Source organism: Lathamus discolor, chromosome 5, assembly GCF_037157495.1.
Source record: "Lathamus discolor isolate bLatDis1 chromosome 5, bLatDis1.hap1, whole genome shotgun sequence".
Classification (NCBI taxonomy): Eukaryota; Metazoa; Chordata; class Aves; order Psittaciformes; family Psittacidae; genus Lathamus; species Lathamus discolor.
In genome coordinates, this window is record NC_088888.1 from 67340188 (window position 1) to 67354738 (window position 14551).

Here is a 14551-nt window from a genome sequence, read left to right on the forward strand (position 1 = left end):
ATTGTGACTAAGTCAGTGTGCATCTCTTTTGTTATAATTCGGACTGAGGTGGAAATTTAAAACACAGGGTTACAGCTCCAGCAAAGAATGTCCTACTTACCAAACATAAAGAAAAACAGTACATAAGCCAGAGGGTGAAAGATCAAAAGGACTTAAAAGTACATCAAACAAGCGTAGATGGTAAATGCAGAGAAACTTGAGAAGTGTTCCCTTGCAGGAGATCTACTAGAGTTGGCATTTACTTACTACAGAGGGAAATACCATGGCAAATTAAATAGACCATCCTAGGTCACAATGTTTATCATTTAAAGTGTAGCATCCAATTTTCCAGGCTTTTAGACAATATTATTTTTTCATTTTATTACATTCATTCTTTCTTCATCTTTCTTAGATCATATATTGCTAAAATGTCATTTTTTGGTCACAAAAGCACAAACAGCTTTTTAGTAACATATTGAGATATTATATCAACTGAATACTTTTCACGTATGGAAAAATGGCCAAAAATTCTTGTCAGCTGTCCTGGGTTTACCAGTAGCTGTTTTGCTCCTTAGTAGCTGGTGCAAGCTCTGTGTTTTGACTTCCAGCCTGGGAAGAGAGCTGATAACACCGATTGTTTTTAATTGTTGTTAAGTAATGTTTATTCTGGCCAAGGACTCTGTGAGTCTCATGCTCTGCCGGGGACAAGGGGGGGCCTGGAGGAAGCAGAGACAGGACACCTGACCTAAGCTAGCCAAAGAGGTATTCCATACCACAGCACATCATGCACAGGGAGGTAACTGGGAGTTACTCGGAAGGGCACAGTCTCTCTTCAGGGGTGTCGAACTCATTCGGCAGTGGTATCGTATTCTCTTCTCTTGTTATTTTCTCTTATCAATATCATCATTGGTGGTAGCAGTAGTGATTTGTGTTATACCTTAGTTACTGGGCTGTTCTTATCTCAACCTGTGGGAGTTACATTCTCTTGATTCTCCTCCCCATCCCTCCAGGAGCGGGGAGGGTCGGGGTGGGGGTGAGTGAACGAGCTTTTGTGGTTTAGTTTAAACCACGACATCAGCATACTGTGGAGTGAGACTCATAGAATCATAGAATAATTAGGGTTGGAAAGGACCTTAAGGTCATCGAGTTCCAACCCCCTGCCATGGGCAAAGACATCTCACACTAGATCATGTCGCCCAAGGTTCTGTACAACCTGGCCTTGAACACTGACAGAGTTGGAGCATTCACAACTTCCTTGGACAACCAAGAATTTAAAATAAAATAAAAAGTTGGAGAAAGGGGATTTAGGTTGTATATTGAACTGACCTGTTACTTGCATGCAAGAATAAATCAACAAAAGCTTGAATCATGTGCTCAGCATCAGTCATATTTTTTAAAATTGCCTTTTTACATTTCTTATGCTAAACATAGGAAATTTCCCATTTGTGACAATGGCTTTACTTTTCCTGACCTTTATTTGGTCCATGAAAAATATGAAATCCGGAAAGCTTGGATGGTTTAAATTCAGAATTATTTGTTTATTTTCAATACTGCATTTTTCAAAGGTTGCTTTAAAGCTAACATGAAAATTTATTTATTATGGGCACCTTTCCATGCCCACTCATGCACAAATGTATAGTAAAATTCAGATATATTTTGCTATTGATTTTATTCTACATAAATCTCTCCATCATAAATAAATGTAAGACTGAAAGGATACAAAAGTTACGGTCGCACTACTGAAACACAAGAACTGTGGTGTTCCAGTCTGATTTCTCACCTTAGTGTTCTTGAGAAGCCTCTTGAAGTCAGATTTTTAAAAGTGTTCAGGCATCTAAAAAATCAGGTGTTGTCAAAAGTAATTTTCAAAGTGGCTGAGGTGATTTAGGAATTTTAATTTCTTTTAAGCTGCCCTGAGCTATCTATCTCATGTGCTTTTGTAAATGCCACCAAGAAAGGGGTAGTAGTTCCAGCTATGTTGGGCTATTTTAGGAACCTGAACTAATATCAATTTTAAAGACTAATGGAGCAGCTTTAGTCCCTCTGGGGTGGAGATGGTACCATCAGTCCAAATAACTAGCATGCACAGCGGCTGTAAGTAGTAGTAAACAGAGCAGAAGTTCTGTCTGACAAGTAAATAAACTTCTTAAAACTGCTGATAACTGTGGACTACTATGATGGACTGGGAAATGCACTGACAAAGGCATATAGCCTGTGTGTCTCAGCTTTACATGGCTAACTATACTGGAAAATAGTCTTTCATCTCAAATATCCTAATGCAATTGTTTACAAATAGACATAGTAAACTGTAAATCTTGGAACTATATTTAGGCATGTGTATCTGAAAATTCAGTCGAATTTTCTGTCTACGTGAGGTTTGAGTGTGTCTGTTACACAGCAGTCATCTCTTACAGTGCTGATAATGAGTATTTGCTGAAGCTGTTGAAGTTCATATACAATAAAAATATTTTTGTGATAAAAGTATCTTTCTTGAATACATGAAGGGGTTTTGTATGCCTGTGCATATATATGCATGTGATGATTTCCATATTCTATGGTAAGTACAATATATTTTGTATAAATTCATACATATATGAAATAGCACCTACACATGTACATATATAAACACATACACGCATACATATAAACTCCAAAAACCAACATACATTTCTAAATACTAATGCAAAAAGTCTGATGTAAGAAGACATTTCTTTGCACAAAGATTGAGAGGAAAATATTAAAATAATTTTCCTAGAGTTGTTTCTGATAATAAATTTGTATTCATATGAGTGCATGAGGTTAATGGCAAAAATTACCTCCAACACTCTTTAGAACTACATGCTTTCAAATACTTTATATACAGTTTATAAAGGTCAGGATATTATAATTGTATAGAAGCAATTTTGTTTTGATTAGAAAAAATAGGAACATTTCTTCCTTTGGGTTTAAAACAGAGCAGCACAAGTTATTATACAAGCTTTGTAAGTTAGGTCTGTCTGAATTCTTTTCATACAGACGTTGCAATAAAGTACTGAAGGGGTAAAATATGTTAGTATTCTGGCAGATGATGGGCTGTGAGTTGTTTCATGGAAAGCACTTCATAATCTTTATTTATGCCTCATTTTTTAACATTAGTTATAAATAAATCTTTAATTTTGTGCATCATGCATGCAAGGATTTCATGCTTCTGCTGCTACAGAATGTCATAGTGAGCAATAAAATATACATTTTACTTGCTGGGCAGAAAACCATATACATCAAAGGAACACTTACACCTTTTATTCTGATATACACTAAGGAGATGGCAGCATTTCCAGTTGCAAAGAAGGAGATATCCATATCTACTCTATAGAGCTCACTGGTTTTCTCACTGTGCCCTAATGAAATAAATATATTTACTGGGTTCAGAGGTAGAAGATCAAGCTTTAAGCAACCCAGTCTACATTAAATAGCAGATTGGCTTCACATCACAACAAACCTGAAATTGAAATACTACTTTATTTCTCTAAAGATTCTGAAAAATACCAAAAATTATCTGTGTATCTATTAGTTCACTGAAAAGACAGAAAGTCAGATCTTCCTATGAGCTCAATGGGAAAAAATCTATTAACTTCAGTAATCTGCCTGAAGCATTCAAAAACCACAGGATGTGCTTTTTGGTTAGGAAGCTGTGGGTAATAGTAATGGTTTTGTTCTACTTAACTATGCAGCTGAAGCAGCAAACTCCCAGAATGAAGCTTCAGTCTCTGTGTTCTGAAGTATCCATGATTTTACCTATGAATATAGAAGAGAATATTTCAGCCTGTACACTTACAAATCCCCACATAGCCAAAATATTTTTTAAAATAATTATTAAAAAATATATATTTAAAATGTAAATTAAAAAGACAAAAAAAATTAAAGAGCTTAAATTTATATTTTCGTTTCTAACAGCAGGTCTAAAAGCAACTTTTGGAAATATTTAAATGAAAAACTACTACAGTAAATTGTTAAATTCCTTTGAGATATGTTAATGGCTGTCCCAATTTAAAACTAAGAAATTATTACAGTAACAACTTCTGGTCTGACATAATTAGAAAAATAACAAGAAATTCATGTGTAATTACAACTTTAGCACAGTTCCTAGTCATATATTTTTTGTGGTTATGTTTTCTGTGTTATTTCTCAATTCAAGAATTCATAAATATATTTTTTCCAGTGTTTGTAGTCTGCTGTGTGTAATTTTCACATTTTTCTCTCCTGACAGTGGAATAGTAACAACACTCAAGGATATCATGCTCATAAAGTGTTGTCATGTAGTTTCCTAGGAAGATAATGCTGAAATCGATATACTTTGCATATGAATTCTCCCAGCCACTGTGACTCATACTTCAGTCCTGGGAATTCTGTGAACACATATTTTGTTAGAAATTCTAGCTGAACCCCTGAGTTACATGGCTCTGCTGCTTAAGACATTAGGTTGGCACAAGTTTGAACTTGCACACGCCTCCAAACAAAGCTGTGATGAGTGGCCTAGACTGTAAAATCACATTGCTTCTGGCATGTCTTCAGTTAAAAATCATGTAGTAAAGGAATATACAATTTCCCAGATAAAAAATTATTATTTTGAAAAATTTGTTTACTGCTGACTTGAATCATATTTGTAGCAATTCTATCTAGGAACACATTGGCAAGCATTCTTTAAGTATAAAATATTCTAAATTTCCTTCAATTATCCTTCTAAATAGTTTTCTGATATACATAAAATAATTTTCTAGTTCCAAAGAAAGCCCATATTTTCTTCTTACCTCAAAAAATACTAATACTGATTACTATTATTTTTTAACGGAGAAGGTAAAATGAATTAAAAATGTAGCATTTTTGAACACTATGGCTTGAAGAATTTTATAAACATGTCCTTTAATTTTCCTTTTTTACTCTGGTGCACAGTGACACTGAAAGAAACCACTTAGCTTTTTGGAAAAGCTTGACTCCAAATCCAGGGAATCAACAATACATTGTGTTTTTTAATGAGATCCTCTACAATAGCAGTTAAGAATAGATCTTAATTCTCATGACTCACAGTCTCATCAAGAGAAAGAAGCTGCTACATCACTGTACTGACAGCAAGTGCCAGAATTCATTTGCCCTTAAAAATGTGAATGCTATGGTCTTGCAACAGTGTGGAAATCATCATTAGATTCTTTTTAGTGAACACAGGGGATTGTCTTTAAGTGGACTTTTGCTCACATTTGTCACTAAAACCATGAGTCAAAATCAAAGCCCCAGACAATGCTTTGAAAGTATACCTTCACAGTTCTGACAGACTCGTCTGTATGACAAAGTGATCAATTGTGAGCACTTTAAATTGAAAAAATATATTGAAGTGTCTTTTCATTTCAGCCTTCTTTCTGGTACCTAAATGCTTCGCTGTAATGTATATTGGTAGTAATAGATGAATGAAAAGGTGTCTCTGGTGGCCTGTTTCTCTACTAGCTTGCCTTTTAAGGAAGAAAATATTTTCTGCTTGAGAACTTCTGATCTAGAAGACTAGAGCCTACTCTAGGGAAATGGAGAGAGAACCAAGTGGTGCTAGTTTGATCTAGTTTCCTTCACTACCACTTTTCACAGAATGTATCAGACAGCAGTTAAATGTGTACACCAAAATACAAGCACTGTAGGAATGTGATCCTACATGGTTTGCTCAAAGTAGGGAAAAGTGATAGTAGATTTAGGAGCTTTCCCTGTGTCTTTCTATATTTATTTATGTTACAGCTCAGCAGCAGATGAGAGAACCAGGATGCTGTCCTTGTTTGTGCTGAGGATCAGAGAATTTCAGGATAAATTCAGAGTTTTAAAAGGCATTTTGCAATGCTTAATTTTTAGGCAATGCTGGTCTCCCAGAAGTGCAATTTAGAAACTGAGTGGGTGACAAGGACTATTTAGAGTCCATGGGGTGGACTTTAGAGTCCTATAGACAGTTGCCTAGATTATGTATTTAGTTAAATATAATTTAGCATACAACACTCTTTAGGAACTGAGATGAAAGATGCTAGAGAGCAATAGAAAAAGTGCATTTCTCTCTTCTCTTCCAAACCCAGTATTTCTTTTACAGCGATGAGAAAATACAGCAAAATGGTCTGATAACAATCTTAAAAAGGCTTCTACCCATTTAATGTCTATACATTGGCAAGATCTCTAGCCTATTGTTGTTTCATGCCTCATTCTCCTAATTAACATGATCAGTGACTGGAAACAGTTAGCCAAATGAATGATCTCATCACAGTCTCTCAGTATGGTTTTCCATAATGTCTGCCTGGACTTCATCCACACACAATATAGAGCTGGATTCAAATGTCACTACAAGTACTGGTTAGGGATTCTCATTTTATCAGACTTCAGAGTTGGCAGTGCAATTTTCCATACATGTTCTTTAAAACAGAACATGAATAAGCTATAATGGCATTGGATATGTGTATTTGGTGCTATAGACAAAAAAGTTATGATTATAGGTTAATTCTGGATGTTTAGGAAGACACTCATCTAGGCTGATGGGTAAGCTAAAAGATGGAATTTGTCCCAGTGAACAGCAAAGAGATGGATGGCTTTGTCAGTTCCAAACTATTTTCTTCATAGCGTTATTCAGACATACATAAAATGACATATTAGCATAATAGCAAAAAAATTATTTCCCCTAAAGCGTAAAAAAATAATTATTTTATACCTTCTGAAAGTGTTGTGTGCCGTTTTATTGTAATTTAGTTTCAACAGCATATCCTTAATGGGGCTGTTAGCTTTAAAAGGTGTCATTGTATTCACATTTTACTGATTCTCTTGCTGCCAAAGAATTTTAAATACTGGTGTTGTATATACTGTCTTTTCTCAGACTTTATAGTCAATTCTCTTCTTATTGTGTGGTAACAGTAAACATCAAACATAAAAATTTTCTTCCTTCATGGCAGCAAAAGGTAGTCTTCAGTCTCAGTGCTTGTTTTATTTTGTGGTCAAGTAACTACAGTTCAAGAAGACATATTTTTCTATCTGTTTGGTCATGCACAGGTTTTACATGAGTGAATACAAATTCTTCTACAGAAAAAGTGTTCAGTAATAATGATTTTTCTCCTGTTCCACTGAAATTAAATGAGTTCCAAAACTATTCTTTAAAATGTGTATTATAGAAACACTCAAAGAAATACTTAATCTGCAAAGTCTTTAAAATTCAGTATTTTGCATATGTTGAGAATTCTTAGAGATCAGCTAAATTTCCTTAAAAACTTTAGAAAAGAGGTTGATCTTGTTGAACTGCATGGTAAGTGTTCATCTATAGTTCTTCCTATAATAATGTGTTGTCGACATTGATCTTAAATAAGAACCTATTCAAAAAATAAATGCCATTTAATTCATATTAAAACCAATAGAATGCACTAATCAGGCTTACATTTCTGCCTTCAGTGTGAAGCTTCAAAATCATCAATCTGCTCTCTAGCTTTTGTATGCATTGAAATCCTTCTGTGTCATATATTTAATTACCTATTGTATTCCTGATGGATGCAAAAGCAACCTTGCTCTTTTGAATGTTTTAATGTTTCCCCTAAAAAACAACAACAAAAACAAACAAAAAAAAACCAAACAAACAAAAACAAAACCCCAAGAGAAAAAACAAGATTGGCTTTTTTCTTTGTCTTTATTGCTTGATAAGAATTGTTGGACCACTAAAATTTACAGAGACCCACAGCTGTAATAAAACCATATGTTTTTTGACTTACACATGCCCAAAACTGATCATGTGTGGCATGTGAAAGTACCAACACCGATTTTCTAGTATAGTCATAATTTTTAATCTTATCCTCTTGCTCAGATTTTAAACATTCAAAATGTTTTCGCTTGTTTGGCTACATAAGCAGATGTTTTCAATCAGCATAATGCTGGTAATGACAACCCATCCTTTCTACAAGATACTGCAGCAAATTTAGAAGCTAACATTGTATCTGAATTTGGTTACTCAGAAAAAAAAAAAAAAAACAAACCAAACTTCTGAAGGACAAACAATGAAGTTAAGATTTCATTCTCCAGAGGACAAAACAATGAACACTTTAAAAAACAAATCACAGAAGCAATGTTTTAGCACCAAAGGATGCATCATAGTTAAAGACCCATTTTTGTCTATGCTAGCAAGAAACTGGCAGTGAATGAAGTCCTTGTTTTGTTTGTGCACACAGCTTTTGTTTTACCTACTAAATGGTCTTTTTCTCAACCCAAGAGTTTTCTCACTGCTGCCCTTCTGATTCTGTCCCCTATCCCACTGCAGGGAATGAGCAAGCAACCGTGTGTGCCTGCCAGGACTACACCATGCCATGTTAAACACAGTACTTATGACAGTATCTTTCTGCTTCAGGTGTAAGACCTATATTTTTCCAGTAACAATGGAATATACAGAGGTTGTATTCTTTTTCCACAACTGCAATGAGGAAGTTAAAAAGCATTTTGGAAACTTTAAGATTTCCATCAATGTTCTGAACATCTGAATCCTGGAACTTCACAAACTCATAAGCCTCAGCAGAGTGGAAGAGAGGGCTTGTCTTACTTGCTTATCATTAAATGCAGTATAAATTTGTACAGTTAGAATCATAGAATCATAGCATAGTTATGGTTGGAAAGGACCTCAAGATCATCTAGTTCCAGCACCCCTTCCATGGGAAGGGGCACCTCACACTGAACCGTGTCATCCAAGGCTCTGTCCAACCTGGCCTTGAACGCTGCCAGGGATGGAGCATTCACAACTTCCTTGGGCAACCCATTCCAGTGCCTCACCACCCTTACAGTAGAGAACTTCTTCCTTATACCCAATCTAAACATCCCCGGTTTAAGTTTGAACCCATTACCCCTTGTCCTATCACTACGGTCCCTAATTAAGAGTCCCTCCCCTGCATACTTACAGGCCCCCTTCAGATACTGGAAGGCTGCTAATAGGTCTCCACGCAGCCTTCTCTACTCCAGGATGAACAGCCCCAACTTCCTCAGCCTGTCATCATACGGGAGGTGCTCCAGTCCCCTGATCATCCTCATGGCCCTCCTCTGGACTCGTTCCAACAGTTCCATGTCCTTTTTATGTTGAGAACACCAGAACTGCACACAATACTCCAAGTGAGGTCTCATGAGATCGGAGTAGAGGGGCAGGATCACCTCCTTCGACCTGCTGGTCATGCGCCTTTTGATGCAATCCAGGATAGGTTGGCTTTCTGGGCTGCGAGCGCACACTGAAGCCGGCTCTTGTTCAGTTTCTCACCAACCAATACTCCCAAGTCCTTCTCCACAGGGCTGCTCTGAATTTCTTCTCTGCCCAACCTGTAACTGTGCCTGGGATTGTTCTCACACAGGTGTAGGACCTTGCCCTTAGCATGATTAAACTTCATAAGGCTGGCATCAGCCCACCTCACAAACATGTCAAGGTCCCTCTGGAAGGCATCCCTTCCCTCTAGCATATCAACTGAACCACACAGCTTGGTGTCATTGTCAGACTTGTTGAGGACGCACTTATTTCCACTGTCCATGTCACCGACAAAGATGTTTAATAAGACCAGTCCTAGCATCAATCCCTGAGGGACACCACTCATTACAGGCGTCCAGCTGGACATTGAGCCATTGACCACAACTCTTTTCATGCGGCCATCCAGCCCGTTCTTTATCCACTGAGTGGTCCATCCATCAAATTGACGTCTCTCTAATTTAGAGACAAGGATGTCATGCGGGACAGTGTCAAACGCTTTTCAGAAGTCCGGGTAGATGATGGCAACTGCTCTACCCCTGTCCATCAGTTCCAAAGCCCCATCATAGAAGGCCACCAAATTGGTCAGGCAGGATTTCCCCTTAGTGAAGCCATGCTGGCTGTCACCAACCACCTGGTTGTTTTTCATGAACCTTAGCATGCCTTCCAGAAGAATCTGCTCCAAGATTTTGCCAGGCACAGAGGTGAGACTGACTGCTCTGTTGTTCCCTGTGTCTTCCATTTCCCCCTTCTTGAAAATGGGGGTTATATGACCCTTCTTCCAGTCATTGAGAACTTCACCTGATTGCCATGATTTTTCAAATATGATGAACATTGGCTTAGCAACGTCATTCAACAGCTCCTTCAGGACCTGAGGATGGATTTCATCAAGTCCCATGGACTTGTACACATTCAGGTTCTTAAGATGGTCTCGAGCTGTATCCTCTCTTATAGTGGGCCTAAGGTCTTCATTCTCACTGTCCCTGCACCTGCCTTCCAAGACTTGGGTGGTGTGGTCAGAGCATTTGCCAGTGAAGACTGAGGCAAAGAAGTCATTCAGAACCTCAGCCTTCTCCAAAATCATGGTAGCAAGTTCTCCTGATAGCTTCTGGAGAGGGCTCACGTTGTTCTTGGTCTGTCTTTTATTTGCAATGTATCTGTGGAATCCCTTCCTGTTATCTTTCACATCCCTAGCCAAGTTTAATTCTAAGTGGGCCTTAGCTTTCCTAACCTGGTCCCTAGCTTCCCAGACAACATCCCTGTATTCTTCCATCTTTTATAAGCCTCTTTTTTTCCCTTGAAGTTTCCTCATCAGCTCCTTATCCATCCAAGGAGGTCTCCTGGCCCTCCTGCTGCACTTCCTTCTAGTTGTGATACAACACCCCTGAGCTTGTAGCAGATGATCCTTGAATATCGACCAACAGTCCTGGCCCCTCTGCGCTCTAGGGCTATATCCCATGGAAATAAAAACAGTTATAAAAACAACATAAATTTCCCAATTTAAATATAATAATACGTAAAGATAAAGTAATTTTCTTCCATTTTCTTCCCTTGATAGATACAGTTATTACTTTAGTAATTACAAGGTCAATTAAAAGAACACGAAATGAGGGCAATATTCAAGAGGAGCTAATATTGACTAAACTACTTAAAACACATTGTTGAAATGTTCTCAGACCTACAAACAAAAATTTTTAACTACATAAATATAAAAAGAATTACAGATGTGCAGTATCTGCATATATCAGATAAATCATCTTTAACAAAAAGATAGTTAAAGAGATAACACAGAAACAGGTATAGTTCTATCTTCTAAAAGGCGAACACATTCTACTTTCAAAATATATTTAAAAATCTCAGAAAGCACTAAAGCACCTAGCATAGATCCTCAAACCTATGGACTAAAGCAGAAATCCAGATAACTTCAGAGGAAACCTTTTTCCCCAACTTTACAAAGCTATGTAATCCTATTCTTGCACTGTAATTTGTCTCCAGCCCACAGTAGTTATTTCTGTTCTTCCAAACCCTCTCCATGTTTTTGCATATTATATGCCTTATCTGACTTTTTTACAGTTATATTTTTGTAAAGCCTATATTTGATGGTCTTGGGTTTACTGAGCTAACAGTGGCTCCACAGTCAGGCTTTGCTTGTGGCTCATGCTACATGAATTTGTTATGCTTTTTCACAAAGTAAAACTAAGAACAGTTAGATACCCTAGATGCCTCTGGGCCCATCATAGATAGATTTTTTAGCCAATAGTTCCTGGTTTAGCATTCTAGAAGAGGAAACATTTCCTTATGTGTGCAAATGGAGAGTGAGGTATGAACCCTGAAGAGTTCAACACCTGTTTTGGAGGACTTTAAGAAAACCAGGTTAGTTACCAGCTGATACATTCCCAGTCCCTGTTCAGAAGGGTTTCAGGTTGATGGAGTCTCTACTCAGGCATCTATTTGCCTTTTTCAAACTTCAGTCCTTGTGGCTATGTTTAATTGCACTGTTATACACCTACAAAATAGCTACTATTCATTTTGCTGCATGTCAGCTCATGTCAAAAAAAAACCCCTGGTTGTGCACCAAAATTCCCCTGGCAGTAGGCTGCAGGGTATTTCAGCTGTAAAGCACTGCTGAATGCACTTACCTGAAAAGTAAAACAGTTAGAGCAAAGGGAGGCTGAGTTCTACAGTCCTTGGTTGATTCCATTTTCTGTTTTCTGGGAACTTTTCTAACTCTTTGGCACTGTTTCCAAAATCATGGATTTTGAGGCTAAGGTGAGCTCATCTTAATAGAGACCATAACTTTTATCAATAACATTGCTAGCTTGCTGTTCACTAATTTTCCACATTATTGTCATATTGTCATCATTGTCCCACAGATGGTATTGTTTATGAATAAGATAAAATGAAAAAAAAAAAAAAAAAAAGAGAATATAAGAACTAAGCATTGTAAAAGACCTGAATCTGTAGCAGTCTCAACAGATACTTTGTTTTGGCTAAATTACTGTATCACATCAATTACTACAGTATCTGTATACTATCCAGTAATTACCTGAGAAAACATTTGTCCCAGTCACTTCTATGTTTTTCTGTCTAGAAAACTAAAAAAAGATTTTTTTTTTTTTTTTTAATTATGGCTGTCTTTGTGTTGAGGACATGAGACCTAAGCAAATCTAAGGACAAGAGATGGGAGAAGTTATGAACAGTGAAAGCTTAATAGAAGTAAAACCAGAGAGGCAAAAATACATCAAACTATCACTATACATATTTTTTATCTGAAACTACATGGAATTCATACGCTATGAATTGAGTGTCAAACATTCTAAAATTTTATCACGGAAAACCTGGATTATGTAAAGTTATTTTCATAGCAATCTGTTAAATTTAAACTAATGTTTTTAACCATTCTGAAAGCCAGTCTCCTAGACATGAAGTCAATTTGTTAGCTCAGAATGTCAGAAACACACTCTCAAATTAGAGGGTTTATATGGCATATTTGACTTTTGTACCCTGAAAAAAAGAAATTGTCCTAAGGTTTTCTTCAATAGGAAGATTAGTTTTCAATAACCTATTTCTTTCAGTCACTCTTAAGTTTTTTACAACACTATTAATCAGTTAATACTCTAACAATATACTTGATTGACACATTCTGATTCAGCCTTGTCAGCAGACATGCTATCTTTCGATATTTGTCCCTCTTTTACAGTATTTCTGCTTGTCAAACTATGTTTTATTTTTATTCTTTTCTGAATATTCTACAGTTACCTTTCTGACTTCCAGGCATATAAAGAAGAATTTAAGCTGAAGGTTCCATGGTTTCCAAGAGTTTTAACTCTACTATTCGTGCATTTATGGTTTGTTGGTAAAGCTTCATATTGAGTTCATTTATTTACTAATTGAATGGGTACGTATTAAGATTGAAATAATCAAGCATGCAAATAGGAGATTAGTCTCATGGGTGCAATTATGTTCCAGTTGTTCACATTTTATATTTGAATTTCTAAGGCAGGTGAGTTTGGTAGTTTTACGCTAAGTTTCTGCTTTTACGTTTCTGTAAACTTCAGCTTCTTTTGCCTCAAGAAAGTGCTTGACATAATGCTAAAACCCATAGGTTTGCCAGTCTACAGTCTAATGTCACCATTTGTTTGTAAGTGGCTGCAGTGACCAGTGTGACTTGTGGATATTACAGTAGACCTGTTAAAAAATGAAGTTTAAATAAAATCTATTATAATATGTAATAAATTGGTTAGTCTGAAATCAAGACTGAGATTTTTATGAAATGTTATTTATATTCATAGGGCTGTGCTCATATTTTCTGCTGTGGGAGTGGATTTATCTTGCTATATTATCTCCATCTAAAATTATGTACCTATTTTAGGGAAGGCAGGCTTCCATTACTGTCAGCTGAGAGAGAAAGGCACTCCAACAGACAATTCATCCTTGCTATCTTGAACATATATTGTCAGAGAGGCAAATCACCTTCTTGAAATGCCTAGAGGGATACTAAGGGATGATATGGATTAGTCACCTGATTTTAGACAGTTGAAGCTAGATAAAATAGTCTCATGCATGGTGTCTAATGTAATTACTGCAGCACTCTTTTCTATTGGCACAAAGGGCAAAAGATTTTGTCAGGTGAAGATAATGTGTGGTCTGAACTGTTTATCAGTACCTTGACCTGTGATGCAATAACCAGCATGATTCCTGAATTAAGCAGATGGATGGCATAGCTCCCATAGTGACTGGAGTCTGGCAGCTTACTATGATAAAAGCAAGAAAAAAGCTTTTTTCTAGTGCTTTTCTTGTAAAAGAAGGCAAGCAGAGTGTGCAATTTTTGTCCCCCAGTGCAGGTAAACAGGAAGTCCAGTACTTAAAGCCTAAGAGGTTCTGGCTTCGACATGCTTCTCTGTTGGTGCCAATCACATGCACTCAAGGAGTTAGAATCTCTTAAAAGTTGTCTTGTGTAGGTACATTTTCAGTACATTCCAGTATTTGAATATACGTGCAGTTTTATATTTTGAATACAGTGTAAAGTCCTAGAACATTGAATGGAAGAGTAAACAGTTTTCATTTGCAATAAGGATGAATTCACAGCAGAGTTCATTTCTGAAAAATCGAGCCTAGGAATATATATATATATTTCCCCTCTCTAGACTAGTGACTGATTTGGGAAGAAAAATAAAAATGTTTCATGGATCAATAATTTTTTTCTGTTCTTTTTTTAATTTTTTTACACTCAAAGATTTTTTTTTTTTTCCTTAAGAAGACAACAGTTTTCTAAGGCTAAAGAGCTTGAACAGGTTTCCCTTTAACAATTTTCACTATTTCCATTGA